The sequence below is a fragment of the Megalopta genalis genome, chromosome 2 (genome assembly GCF_051020955.1).
Source record: "Megalopta genalis isolate 19385.01 chromosome 2, iyMegGena1_principal, whole genome shotgun sequence".
Lineage (NCBI taxonomy): Eukaryota > Metazoa > Arthropoda > Insecta > Hymenoptera > Halictidae > Megalopta > Megalopta genalis.
In genome coordinates this window covers 3986714-3999714 of record NC_135014.1, presented here as the reverse complement: position 1 = coordinate 3999714, position 13001 = coordinate 3986714, and the positions used below count along the sequence as shown (strand labels likewise).

At 39.1% G+C, this 13001-nt stretch overlaps 1 protein-coding gene across 1 annotated transcript in view; it reads left to right on the top strand.

Moving 5' to 3' along the window:
• Positions 1-13001, top strand: part of LOC117228025 (opioid-binding protein/cell adhesion molecule) — a 722263-nt gene that overhangs the window by 126700 nt on the left and 582562 nt on the right. Inside the window, exon 3 of the mRNA XM_076528700.1 lies at positions 10901-10964. The gene's annotated coding sequence lies outside the window, so the exon portion shown is untranslated. The remainder of the gene's footprint in view (positions 1-10900; positions 10965-13001) is intronic.

Here is a 13001-nt window from a genome sequence, read left to right as displayed (position 1 = left end):
GCCCGACGCGCCACTATAGTGGCTTGCTCTAGTAGCTCGCTCGCTCATCGTTTGAGCCAAATAATCGTCTTCATATGCATTGTTTCACTCTTCTTTTGTCTTCGCATCGATTTACTACAGTCTACAGGGTGTCCCAAAAATGTCTCGCAATCCGAAAGTAGCGGGTTCCTCGGATCATTTGAAGCAACTTCTTCCTTTACAAAAATGTTCTCCGAGACACCGTTAACGAGTTATGAACGAAAAACAGTGACCAATAAGAATCGAGTACGGCTGACGCGAGGCGGCCCAGCCAACCAGCGCGCGAAGCCCAGTTCCGCTCATTGGCTCGATCGCCTCGCGCCAGCCGAGCTCGCCTCTCATTGGTCACTGTTTTTCGTTAATAACTCGTTAACGGTGCCTCGGAGAATATTTTTGTAAAGGAAAAAGTTGCTTCGAATGGCCCGAGGAATCCGCCACTTTCGGATTGCGAGACATTTTTGGGACACCCTGTATATACAGTATCAGACTGTGTACAGTACACATCAGACTCTGCCGTCCAGAGAAATAGCCTCGCGCAGAATTCAGCCGTACCTAAAAGATTAAAAATATGTTTGGAAAAATAGACGAAAGAAGCTGCAGATGGTCATATAGGATTATGGAATATATGATCATGGAATATAGACCGAAGGTTAACGAAGACTATTAATTATCGAGTTTGAAGAAAGTTGATCGAAATATTGACAAAATGAGATTAATTAGAAAAAATGCTTGCGGAGGCGTCGAATTCATTCGAAATTAATGACTAGTTGTAAATTGAGTATGCACGACTTCGTCGTGGAGAAACTAACGACGACAAAGCTGCGCGCGTTCTCGCGGCACCGCATCGAAGTTCGCAGTTACGGGAAAACTCAAAAATTAACTGAATCCGATTTGAAACAAGTACCGTAGCTCATGAAATACTGTGGACCGGGAGTTATAGTTGGTTATAAAGGGCCCAACTTTAATCTAGTTCCGTGATTTACTACATTTACCTTTGCGCTGAGGCGACACAGTACGAAACTCAGTTAACACGTTCGCTCCATCATAATTTTAATTCCGCGCTGTCTTCTCGCGCGCAACATTAGTCACTCAATTTGCACGTTTAATCAAATTTCTTATCTTCGCTGCGATGACGCACAGCAGTCACTGTGACAATAAGAAATACACGCTATCTGGACTCTGCGCCGTAGATTATTGTCCTGTACTTTTTCCCGTGAAATAGCTGTGCTGAGAACATTCGAGTTACGGAGCAAAAATTTATAATAATGTGAACTTAATGATCACGTGTCGAAACACATGTAAACGAACACTGATCGCTAGACTTGGATTTTATGCAAAATAAAAACGATCTTCATCGATCGCGACAAACACGAGGGGAATAAACATTCCTTTCGTCTTTTAAATAACTGTATCGAGTTGAAAATAATGCGTAGATCTTCTTCTAACTTCTTTTATATATTTTCATTGTTTGAAATTTTTCTTACGAATGCATAAATCCAAAAAATTATAGTGAAATGCGCAGCAACGAAGACATCAAAAGAATTTACGAATCTTTTTATACTATCTTCAAATTATAGAAACTATTTGAAGAAAAAAAATACGTTTATTTAGCTCTTGTTATGTAGAATTAATGCAAAATAATATTTTATTTTGTACAAAAATCCCCAGACCACTTGTCACCGTTGGTCTATTTATTTTTCATTGGTAAAGTATTTTAATAGGTGGCAGGATGAGCAGAAATCGACTAATTGGTTGTGTAAACAGTCCAACAAAAAGTAAGTCGCTAAGAAATGTTTATACAATGTTGACTTGGATACTAACAGTTCCTACAGAATGTATGTAGTCGGTTATGTTACGAACTATAATACCCTAATTATAAAAAGAAGTCGATACCTGGACGTCCAAGGAAAAATTGACGCATTAAAATTGTCTCAACGACTTTAAATATCGTTTAAACATTTTTAAATATTCATAATGCTATCACAAAATATAACATTGCATTTGGAAGAGTCTACAAAATAATTCTACGTGAGAACTGTCTGTACAGTCTCAACGATCGAAGCGCAAAAAAATGTTCGATTTCAATCTAGCTCGCCCACAAAAAAAGAGTTAAAACTTGTTGGACAAGGTTATTATCTGCATACGCGACACGTATTAAGATATTAACTATTAAGTGAATAAATTTCGCAATATCAAAGATCTCTGAAGCCATTCAATTTTATTCGGAACGTAAAAATATCAAAGGCATCGAGTGTCTAAAGTAATGGCCAAGAGCTGCAGAACGAAAATCCGGATATAATCCAAGACCGACTACCAGCATATGCATGATAGTCCCATGCTGCAGCGACCGTCCCTTCGTTGGTAGAATATTGGTGAGCAGCTCGAGCGTCTGTGAATATGCATTAGCGAAATATCGGTGTGAGTTAGAAATGACTGTGGCACGGGTCTCTGGGCTCCGATGGTCAGAAGGTTAATGAGTGCAATACAGCTGTAGCGTTACGTGTACGAATATATCCGTGTCTGTAAGTAAAAAAACTCGTAAGACGCAATTTCAGAAAAATTTCAGTTCATCCATTATTTTAGTTAGAATATAGAATTTACAATTTGGTAGAACAAAATTGTGATCACAGTTTCCACAGGCTTAACCTTTCAGGCCCGACGCGGCACTATAGTGGCTTGCTCTAGTAGCTCACTCGCTCATCGTTCGAACCAAATAATCGTCTTCATATGCATTGTTTCACCCTTCTTTTGTCTTCGCATCGATTTACAACAGTCTACAGGGTGTCCCAAAAATGTCTCGCAATCCGGAAATGGCGGGTTCCTCGGATCATTCGAAGCAACTTCTTCCTTTACAAAAATGTTCTCCGAGGCACCGTTAACGAGTTATTAACGAAAAACAGTGACCAATAAGAATCGAGTACGGCTGACGCGAGGCGGCCCAGCCAACCAGCGCGCGAAGCCCGGTTCCGCTCATTGGCTCGGTCGCCTCGCGCCAGCCGAGCTCGCCTCTCATTGGTCACTGTTTTTCGTTAATAACTCGTTAACGATGCCTCGGAGAAAATTTTTGTAAAGGAAAAAGTTGCTTCAATTGACCCGAGGAACCCGCCACTTTCGGATTGCGAGACATTTCTTGGGACACCCTGTATATACAGTATTAGACTCTGTACAGTACACATCAGACTCTGCCGTCCAGAGAAATAGCCTCGCGCAGAATTCAGCCGTACCTAAAAGGTTAATAAAATATTGCAGTTTAAGATAACAATAACAGATAACATTAGTGATCGGAATTTTAAGTGATAATATCTTAATTGCAATCGCATATATTATCGTGTGTTCGTCGTATATTTTTTCCTCTTTGAAACTGAATTTTCCTTGCGGAGATAAGAAACAGTTGTGAAAGGTGCACGTGCTGAAGCATTTTGAATACAACCTGTTTAGATGAACACAGATTTTCGCTAATTGCCCGACTAAAGATATATCTCTTCTACTTGTCTGAATAAAGACACACTTCCTCTACTTGTCTGGCTAAATGCGTACAGCTCCTAATTGTCCGACTAAAGACGTACATACTCTATTTGTCTGGCTAAAGACACATATCTTCCATTTGTCCGACTAAAGCCATGCCTCTTCTACTTGTCTAAATAAAGACACACTTCCTCTGCTTGTCACGCTTGCGTTACTTGTCTGGCTGAAGGCACTCACAGGTTTCATTTGTCCGAGTAAAGGCATACCTCTGCTGCTTAATTCATATTTCATTCAAACAGCTAGTAAAGACTAATGTGTTAACCTTGCATTTCCAACTAAAGTAGAGACTCCCGTATCCGAACTAATAGGGAGACAAAAGTTGCCAGATAGTAGAAGTTTCGGATAATTGTACGATCATCTTCCTTTGCATTAAACTTCTCTCATTTATTCAAGTAGAAATTATCAAAATTTTTTCTAATATCATCCACTATGATAAATTTTAACTTTCTAGTTTCGGTTTGATTAATTAAATTGCTTTGATTTTGTAGGAATTTTAGTGGTCGATTGTGGGCACTGAATGTGTTAATATGTACTTGTAAATATATTTAGTACAGCACGTATAACATGCAACACTAATTGTTCGACTTATTTCAAATAAAAAATATTGTTGGGGCGTCACGGCGTCGTCAGTAATAGCGACGAATTATGACGCTGTATATGTGGACTGTATATAAAAATAAGGAACCGGATTTTGCTTGAAGTTTTGTATTCAGCCCGCGACTACGCTACACCCTTGGTCAGGAGGTCTTAGTTCTACGAATTCTGTCACAACTCTGCTCTATTAGAGAATATTTTCCTTCGTGGTAGACTGCTACCCCTCCAACGCATTTCTAATACTCGCTGATTGGTTTTCCTTGATTTTTGGCAATAGCCGATCAGTGAGTCTGTTTTAAAGCAGACACCCTTCCCTTGCGCCCTTAACGCGTCTTTCTGGGAGGGTGCTGGTGTACGGGAGGTGGGAGCGGCCGCAAGGCTTTGGCAAAGGTAGGAAAATTCCTCCAGGCATCACCGTCATGAAACAATGTCAGGCTGACCACTTCGGACTGTTCCTTTTTCATGACACGTCCTGGCCCATCGAGGCCGAGAAAAGCGAAGTCCCAAAAATCAAGCAATAGAGCATGCGTACTCTCGGCCGGCAAACACTTTACGTCCAAAATGCATACCAGATGTTGTTAAAAATCCTAAGCTCAAAAACAGCCGGCTAGGCACGTTCGTCTCATAAAGAACATTAGTGCTGTGCACTAACAAATATCGTTTCGACTGTATCAAACGTACATTTTCTACTGACCAAAAATACGGAGGTATATGGGGTCTCATAACTGGTCTCGCCGCACATTGCGATATTCACAACTGGATGGAACGTCTTAGATTGCTACGGCGAGGATGCATGGAAGCGATTCGTAAAGCCATTTAAACGGCATCTGACACCGATTTAGAGAATCCGATCGAGTCTGGTTCCTTTTCCAGGCGTCTCTGGTTGCGCCTGGCGCCGAATCCGATTTTTCACAATTCACCGGTCGGCCGGTGCGTAATTTAGTATTCTTTTGCCGCGCAAACGGATGAGAAATGGGCAACGGATGGTAGTAGGAAGGCCGGGCCGGTTCCAGGGCGGACGAGGATAGGAGAACGTCGACGTGATTTCGAGGAAAAGTGAAAAAGTGTACGTACGAGGTAGCGAGAGGTGGAAGAGGATGCGCCGGGTCCGCTACAGATTAGAGATATTTATGGTCCAGTAAATCAGATACTGTCTCCTCTTTTCCGTGGATCCTGCGCGACGTTGATTCATCAATATAAGCTTTTTCCGGGCGGCCAGTGTTCCCGATATACAACGGCTCCTAAATGTAAAGGCCGAAAGGGAGGGCGAGGGGAAAAAGATCGACCTTGCGCCGAACGAGACGTCGACCGTAATGCACCACCTGGCGAATTGCAGCGAGCCGCATCTGGCCAGTGTTCGACGTATCACCGGATTTCGATGTTACACGACCACACCCGGCGGAAACTTACGACCCAGTCGGTGTTAAGTACTACTTCGTGCCTCTCTTAAATTCCGCCGTTCCGTTTAAACACTTTTATTCTGTCGCGGCCGAACACGTGTTACATTTGTTGTCCGTGGAACGGTGCCCGTTTTATCGCCGAAAAGGAACATTCGCGAGCACTTTTTCACCGCGATCGCCTCGTAACTTTGCAGGCCACCGGAATATTCCCAGATGATGTCCCGGCTTTTCGAACATCCATTTTCATACGCGTTATTAACGCGTCGCTACCGTGCCGCTCTTTGGCGCCCAACTGCTCTTTGATTGTTCTTCACTTTGTTATTTTGCTTCTCGGAGGCTTGTGATTTTTTTCTTCGACCAGATACTGTTTTTACTTATTGTGGTTGCCGTAGAAGTTGATCGAATCTTAAGTAAATCGAATCTCGCGGTAATTGTAGAATGCTCTATTAGGATATTCTGTGAATTGTATTGTTACTTGTTGCTATTTCGCGTATATACAATTATATTTTGTTTGAAGCGTATTTTTAGAGTGACTTTTTCCTGTGATTTCCTTTCTTTTATCAGATTCATTGTGTTAATGTATTATCTTATACATCTTTTAATTTAATATCTTATGCATATCTTCTAATTTAATACCTGACATATCTTTTAGTTTATTATCTTACATTATCTTATATTAGTCCAATATATCTATTTGCAACAATTGAAATGATATTTTGAATGTAAATTCGGTCCATGTGTTGTCCAGTTTGTTTAAAAACTGTGCTAACGAAATCATCGATATCAAATTCTGTATGAATTTAAAAAGGTAATCTAGTTAAAAACGCTGTTAAAAATATTTGTGGAGTACAACAAAGAATCGTGTGGACCAACAATACTTGATATCCAAGAATTCACACCTCTAATAATGGCACAAGTTCCTCAATTCGACGCATCAACAATTTTTTGAGAGTGCTACTAAAATATTTAATTGACAGTTGGGAATGTTTAGTAGATCTACTGTTGAATTAAACAATCTAACGCGGTAAACATTGCTAACTGCTTTTGGCTTGCAAAAATTAGGCACAGTCGATTGAGTAGCAGAAGTACGGCTTTAATCAGACAAATGCAGGAGGTATGGTTTTATCCAGACAAGTGGAGAAAATATGTTAAAATGTCTCGCAATCCGGACCGGAAATGGTGAGTTCCTCAGATCATTTGAAGCAATTTCTTCCTTTACAAAAATGTTCTCCGAGGCACCGTTAACGAGTTATCAACGAAAAACAGTGACCAATAAGAATCGAGTACGGCTGACGCGAGGCGGCCCAGCCAACCAGCGCGCGAAGCCCAGTTCCGCTCATCGGCTCGATCGCCTCGCGCCAGCTGAGCTCGCCTCTCATTGGTCACTGTTTTTCGTTAATAACTCGTTAACGGCGCCTCGGAGAACATTTTTGTAAAGGAAAAAGTTGCTTCAAATGACCCGAGGAATTCGTCACTTTCAGATTGCGAGACATTTTTGGGACAGCCTGTATATTTCGAAAATGGATATATGAAATATTTCGAATGTACTAGACGAGTAGAGGATGTATGCCTTTAGTCCGACAAGTAGATTAGGTATGTCTTTGGGCAGACAAGTAGAAAAAGTATAGCTTTACTCAGACAATTAGGGCAAGTATATCTTTATCCACACAAGTAGAAGAGGTATTGCTTTAGTCAGACAAGTGGTGGAGGTATTTTTGTAATCAGATAAGTAGAGCAAATCTGTCTTGAGTTAGAAGAACGGAATACGTGTGCCTTTAGCTAGATAAGTAACGGAAGTCTGCCATCATTCAAACATTAAAGGAAACATATATTTAGTAAGACAAATAGAAGATACACAGGGTGTCCCAGGTTTTTCCGGTCAAACGGTATCAGCATACTCTACGAGCGAAAAAAAGAAAAAAATGTCATATGTCATAAAAACATAGGCTGAGAAATGTGTTATTAAAAAGTTATAAGAGAAATACGAAACAACAACGAACTAATCGGGAATATTTTTCTATATATGTTAGCTCCATTTCGAAGTGTCGTCTGTTTTTGAAAATACAGCATTGACGTCTAATGAAAGATTAAACTGCTTAGGAAACATAGCTTGGATATGTATTTCTCTTATAATTGTTTAATGAAGCATTTTTGAGCCTATGTTCGTATGATATTTTTTCTTATTTTCGCTGATGGAATATGCTGATACCGTTTGGACGAAAAAACCTAGGACACCCTGTGTATCAGGCAAGTAGCAAAAGGAACGCCTTTAATTAGACGAGTAAAACAGAGACTTCCTGTGGTCCGTAGAATTATAACTTTAGCAATATATTTCCGCATAAACAAACTATTTTTCTTGTTAAGAAAGAAGTTACTTTCTCTAAAAACTGTGACATTGTTATACGGTAAATACGTGAAGCAGATTCTGTGATCTAATGAGTTTATCTGATTCTGATCTAATGAGTTTATCAAATAGTTGTTGTTGTTCTTAAAACCTCTCTCATTTTTGAACGACGTAAAGCAGCGAAATGCTCAGAATTGTCAATGTATGTTTATTAGATAAACGAGACAGAGCATCCTGAAGTCTCGTGAGAACAGCGGCCACGAATGAAACTCGACAAAGAGCAATTATTTCCGTGACGACGTAGCGGAACCTTTGGCCGAAATCAACTGTCATAAAAACGGAAGAGGTCGTGGCACCTCCGCGGGACGCTCTGCAGAATCCGTTTTTAATCAGGCCAGATTTTTCGCGGGAACCTGCCCGAATCTTCCTTAGCCGTTCCCCTAGGTAAGCTCCATTGAAAATGCAACGCAAGCGTGCCGTGTGACTAATCTTTCTCATAACTATGTAAACGGTGACCCAATTTTGCGCAGATTAATGCGTCAGGAAAAACTAAAGAAACAGGCGGCCAGGGGAAATGGTTCCGCGTGTGCCGTTAAATATCTTCCGCGCTCTAATTATTCTTACAGGCAAATTAATCCTTGATGCGATAAAAGGAGTTTTATCCGGGAGATTCGCCGGGCTTGTAGCCTCGACGCACGGATGGCAATTATCGTGCAATTACGAAACTTGAATTTCGCAACGGAATCTCGTTTATTAACATGAACGACATCCGCCTGAGAGGCACCGGGTTCCTCTATTCGAACGAGAGGATATTCTTCGGGTCCGACGAACCACAGCGTCCAAAAGTCCAAAAAGTTGGCGAAAATGCAATTTTCGAAGTATGCGCAGGGTTTCTCGTCTAAACGGGTCGTTTACGTATCATATCTGCCTGCATCGGCACTGAGAGAAGCATCAAATACATAATACATTTTATGCAGTTCCTGATACCCTGTAGAAAAATTGCAGAAAAAATATTGTACATCTTATTCGCAAACTCGTACCACGCCATACAAGAATAATGGTAAGAAATGATCCCCATGATACTATGTATCTTTTGTTGTGAAATGTTGTATTAATTTATTTAGATTATAATATATTTCGAAAATGCATATATGAAATATTTCGAATGTACATTCGAAATTTTCGATTTATATGTTTTCTAAATATGTCGTAAAATATTTTGTGAAAATCTATTAAATCAACAAAGTGGCGGGTTCCTCGGATCATTTGAAGCGACTTTTTCCTTTACAAAAATGTTCTCCGAGGCACCGTTAACGAGTTATCAACGAAAAACAGCGACCGATGAGAGGCGAGCTCAGCTGGCGCGAGGCGACGGAGCCAATGAGCGGAACTGGGCTTCGCGCGCTGGTTGACTGGGCCGCCGCGCGTCAGTCGTACTCGATTCTTATTGGTCACTGTTTTTCGTTAATAACTCGTTAACGGAGCCTCGGAGAACATTTTTGTAAAGGAAGAAGTTGCTTCGAATGATCCGAGGAACCCGCCGTTTCCGGTTTGCGAGACATTTTTGGGACACCCTGTATATATACGTCTCAATAATTAAAGATAACTTCAGAAAAAGTGCCTTAATAATTAAAGATATATCTCACCAATTATTATCTCAACAACATATCTCAACAATTATTAGCTGTACTTATAGCTATAACGAACTCATGTATTGGCCGCTGAGAGTAAGACTCGATGTAATTAATTTCCAGAAATGTTGGAGCATGCGAGGATATCTTTCGCTATTATACACACCTCGCTGTGTAAACCGTCGGAGTAGGAGTAAAAGGATACACGTGTATCAAATGTCATCTCTGAGACTCTGATGCTCGGCCAAAAGATGGTGGGAAATTCCGAGTATACGCTGGGATGGGATTCCCGCATAGTGATCTACATAATACATATGGAAATGTGGCTCGGATATTCGAGGTGCTCGCCGGATGGCCGTTCAATAACGTTTTGCCGACGCGGAATATTCGGTTTTCGGTTTTTTTGCTATTTATATTTTAGACGCGCGCCGAGAGCCCGGGAACTCGCTCTTATCCAAATTGCACTCGTGTTGTTAATCGTTAGGAGTACTCGATGCCGTGCAGGTTATTCGCGGAAGTGGGTGAGAGGAAATATCGAGTGAGCCCGAGAATTTGTTTGGTCGCAATCGAAATAGGCGCCACCTTTTTGTTGGGTTATATTTTTCACATTTTCTGCCGCGAAACGGTAAAGCGTTAGATCTTAACGCTTTTTTTTACCGGAAGCCTATTATCACGATGTTTGATGTCGGTGCTTTATGCAAAGAAAGCTTGGGAATTTTCTTTGAAATAATAATTTCAAATAAACGTGTTACATTGTATTGAATAATATAACGTATATTAAAATATATTGTGTTAAGTAATTTATTGGATCATGAGCAAAATGATTGTCGCTTTTTTAAAGAAAAGTTCGGTTTAATACCTCATCTGTCACGTCAACTTCATAAAATTCAAGCATTTTGCTTGATCACATTAAAACTGAAATGTTCAGTTGTATGATATCAGTTACATTTCCAATATTTTTATGTTTTACGAATCCTAATAAAGTTGGAAATTTATAATAGATTGGTGTAAAAATGAATTTTTGAATTCTGAACAAATAATTTGTCACTCGCATATCTGTTAACCTGTTTGCACCGCAAGTAAGAAAGAAATATAAGTTCGCTGATTTTGCAATTTTAAACAGTAGAGAGATTAAAAGAATTTTAAGCCAGAGTCGTTGCTAATTAGAATGTGGTTTCTTCTCGCAGAGTCACTTATTTCGGAGATAAAAGGTTGAAAGAATGAAGTTTCATTTTGCAGTAATTACAAATTTAAAAAGATTTGCGTTCACGTACTTGAATACACTGTTGACTATGTTTAAATCATCGAATATTCTAATCTACATATCATTTTCTGTAAAGCAATGCAGCTTGCAGTTCTGACTGAATTTGTATTCTTTTATGTTTCAGATTCGACTAAAGGATCTGATCACCGATCATAAGGTTCGGAAACCAAGGATAACCTGCGTAACCGGTATGTCGATGATACCTTATGAAAACGATAACTCTATTAATAAGGGAAACTATGAAAACGAAAATTGACAAAACGAAATATTTGCTTGATGAATTCTAATAAAACGACGTAAGTTGTTCGAATTGTCTGCGGAAATGTAAATGCGTAATGTTCGACGCGAAGCCACTAGAACGTGTTCCCAGCGAATTTCTCTCAAAGTATGCGTACACGAAGTGAAAAGTGTATTCTCAGGTTTTCTATCATTATATCAGAAATGTTGATATCGCGCGCACTCCGTGGAATATAATATATTCATTACGGTAGTTTAATAACAAGAAAAGTTGGGGATTCGGAGCAGAAAGCAAGTTGAAAATTTTCCAAGAGCGCAAGTTCCCTTTTCTTATTACAGAACTTTTTACATCTACGTCGCGTCGCCACGTCGTATGTTTCGCCATCGTAAAAATCCGTTGTGTTTTTAATAACTTGCGAAATAATCCGCGAAAGTTGAATAACCCTGGTCCGGTCGCGGAGCTGCTGAGATAACACGGCGAATATTGTTCAAGAATTTAGCCCTCGACAGTTGCAAAATCTTTTTCTATTTAACAAAGAATTTTTTCTATTTTGCGATCGACGCTGGCAACCTTTATTTTGCATAAAATATTTATATATTTTGCACCCCTGGATATTCTAATACGGTGAATCTCTGCCTGCTGTATTTTTGGTACTAATAACTAGAATGCATAATAATTTTAAATTCATTATGTACAAGTTATTGTATTTTATTTGAGATTTATTTAATTCTATTATTATTCTATTTATTTTCTTGTTTTACTTTTTTATTTTATTGTATGTGATGTATAAGGAGTTGGACAACTTGTGATCCGTAAGAAAATCAATAATTCTATTAATGACTGGATTGTACATTTTATGCATTTACGTCGAACACAAATAGGTAAAATTGACAAGAATAGAGAGATTTAGAAATTGAAAAATTGTTCAGTACAGACGTTAATGTCTGCCCGGTTTAACTTTGATGCTGACAATTTTTATTTATCATAATCATCTGCAGTTTCCTAATAATACTAACACAAACGTGTCGAGCATAAGCAAAAGAATGAAATGATATTTTGCTAGTAACATCTGTAGAATAAAGTACTTCATTTTCTAAATTGTGTTGTTTGTACTTGTCGGAAGAATTGATTAGGTCATAGACATAATAGCTTCGAATGGACATATTCTTCTGTTCTTTTATGGTTCGTCGCGATAACAATTAACGAAACAGTGCCTCATGTTGAAATCCCCTACATAACTTTCTAATTAGTGACGTAGAATACAGTGGCAGTCCACTGCATATTCGGCATTGCACGCTATTTGCATTCAATCTGGGAGAATCGTGACTAAAGCCACCTAAATGGTTTCTGCTGTCTATGGTGGAGAGACTAAAGTAAGTCTGGTAGCTTATGCGACTATTATGGTTCTGATTGGCAATCTTTATGCCAAATAAAAATTGCAGGATGCGAGAGTTAAATCTTAATTAACTTTCGTCTTTAATAATATTGGGTTGATTGGATCGATTTCGGGAAATTCGAAGCTTTTCGATCTGATCCTGCAATGTAAATTGCTGCATTGTCTTATCATTAGACTGCGGATCTCCACGCGAAATAAAAATTGTTTAAATTCATTGTGCTACATTAATTGAGACAAAATGTCCTTGCTCTTTTTATAATTGTGATGATACTTGATTCTTTACAGTTTTCTGTTTGACCTGTTTACAGCACTGTACTTGATACTAACTATTTCTACAATTAACTCATTTTGCATTCTTTGTATGAATATCATTGCGATCATACGTGTTTCTATAATTGTATTTAGTATGATTAAAATTGGATCGTTGTGTATATTATCATTTTATTCGTCGCATTCCAGTGAAATCCTCTAAATGTTCATTTTTGTAAACATTTTTATGAAGGAAGTTCGTTAACACATATGAATAACTAAGAATAACTGTGATTACGACAACTATTGGGTTGGCAACTAAGTAATTGCCGATTTCAGTTA